Below are 2,616 nucleotides of genomic sequence, written 5' to 3'. Positions count from 1 at the left end.
TAACCAACTGAGCTATGAAGCCACTGACGTTGGGAGCTGGTCATTTGTGGGTTCTAATGGTCCCGTGAGGAATGAATCAATGATGAAATGGTATATAAAATGAATCATATGAAGGTTAGAGCGTCGCACCGGAATCGCGAGGTCACGGGTTCAAACCCCGTTGAAGTCCTGAACTTTCAGGCTTCTCTACGCAATTGTAAAAATTGCGTTCGTAACTGCGAAGATCATAGCTTCACTTGATTTCATATCCGCAGTTCATATGATTCATTTCATATACCATTTCATCATTGATTCATTCCTCACGGGACCATTAGAACCCACAAATGACCAGCTCCCAACGTCAGTGGCTTCATAGCTCAGTTGGTTAGAGCGTCGCACCGGAATCGCGAGGTCACGGGTTCAAACCCCGTTGGAGTCCTGAATTTTCAGGCTTCTCTACGCAATTGTAAAAATTGCGTTCGTAACTGCGAAGATCATAGCTTCACTTGATTTCATATCCGCAGTTCATATGATTCATTTCATATACCATTTCATCATTTATCACAGAATTTCAACAGACGAAATTTTCATAATTTTCACTCATACATGTCTTTTAGTTTTCCCACACATACAGGACTCATTTGTAGTCGGAACTATTTTAAGTCCAAATTTCTACAAAATCTAAGGACGGGTTTGCGAGAAATTTAGTAAAATAGCGACACCGCGGCAAAATGAGTGCGCATGCTCCGCTTCGAACACAAATCGATTCGAGCTTTTTCAGTTGACTCATTTTGCCGCGGTGTCTAAAATAGCCAACACCTGTTGGTCTCAAAGTTTTGATTGAATACGCATGCGCGGCATTTTGCTGGGTTCCTCTGAAGGAGTTATTCCCACATTTGTTTTGTTCTTCAAAATCTGCGCCGGCCTTCGGTAGGTACTTGGTGTCTCTTTTTCTATTGTTTCAATTTTTTTTAAACAAGGTATAAAATGTTCAGTAATTATACAATTACTCAAACGCTAACCCTAACGCTAGCCCTAATCCTAACCCTGAAGATTTTACCGTGTTTAGATAATTTTGTGCAATAGATAACCACTAAATGACAAAATACACCACGTATCTTCCTGGCCTTCAATGAATACCGCTGACCGCAGAAAATGTGTGTTTAGGGAAACTAATTGGGGACTTTGTACAGATATCAAGTGATATTAAATCGTAGGACGTTTTGGTTTTCGAGGAGAGGGGAAAAGCGGAGTACACAGAGAAAAACGTCTCGAAGCAGAGTAGAGAACGATGCAGAGAACCAACAAACTCATCTCACATGTAATGGCGGGTCTGGGAATAGAACCTGGGCCCCATGGGTGGGAGGCAAGTGCTCAAAACTCCACGAAAATTTAGAGAATATGACTGACCCGTAGGTAGCAAGTGGAAATACTATTAGTGATATGGTCGAGTCCGTTATCAGACTACAAAGAAGTGTTGGCAACCAATCAGTTTGCACTTCCGGCTTTAACATACTTCATGTGGACCCAGATATGGACTATCGCGGATTTGTAGAGAGACCCGTAAGGTCAGGGTTGCTAATGGCGCTAAACATCCTTTATAGGGCTCCACAGATCTACTGTACCTCCCTACGAAGGGCGGGGCCTCAAGTCCATCGAGAGAGAATACAACACTCTCAAGATAAAGGCAGCTATGAAATTGCATTCCAACAATGATCCAACTATGCACCTGGTGAGGCAGTTCGAGGAGAAGGCGGCTCGTACATGGCGCAGATCCCTGATAAAGGATGCTGAGGGCTATGCACAACAGCTGGGAATACGATTAGAGTTGCAGTACCCACCAACCAGTTGGAGTTACGGAAACTGGGGACGTACTCGACAGGGAGAAGATCAGTGGGTGGATTAAGAGAGTCAGCCAGAGCAGAGGTTGTGCAGAGATCGAAAGTGAGAGATGGCAAGGGACGTTAATAGCAGAGAGATGAGGATGTGGACGAGGAATGTTTTTCTTGGCTGTCATATCGGGAAACAGCTCCAATCAAGACAGGGACAGTGGCGGGGATGCAAGAGTTATATCAGCAACTCCTGCCAACTAGGCTATACGCCTCGAGAAAGACCAAGACAAAGTGTCGCACACGTGGTGTTAGGTTGCAGCGCACTGGTGCAAACCCTGTACCTGGCTAGGCACAACGCAGCACTCAAAATTCTATTCTTTGAGATGATAAGGGGTTATCAGCTGGAAGACGCCATTCCACCCTGGTATTCATCAGTCCAGCCCAAACCTGAGTATGAAGATGACGAGGTGGCAGCGTATTGGGATGTGCCTGTTTTCGCGGAGCACTTGCAAGTAAGAGCCAACAGAGTTGACGCTATGTTTGTAGACAGGGAAAACAAGGAGATGATCCTGGTAGAGATGAGCTGTCCCTGGATGGACAACAGAAAGCAGAAGGAAGAGGAGAAGACCTTTAAGTACGCGCCTTTGCGACTAGAGCTCAAGAGACAGCATCCAGTCAGAGATTCCATACCTTCTTTAAGTCCCATACAAGATATAAATGTCCCTTAAATCGCTTTGTTAAACTTGAAAACGTGTCTTCAAGCGTGTAGTACATTTTTAATAAACCGTATCTTTTTCGTTTTGAG

Source organism: Montipora foliosa, chromosome 12, assembly GCF_036669935.1.
Source record: "Montipora foliosa isolate CH-2021 chromosome 12, ASM3666993v2, whole genome shotgun sequence".
Lineage (NCBI taxonomy): Eukaryota > Metazoa > Cnidaria > Anthozoa > Scleractinia > Acroporidae > Montipora > Montipora foliosa.
The sequence above is the reverse complement of the archived record's forward strand: the minus strand, read 5'-3'. Positions refer to the sequence as shown.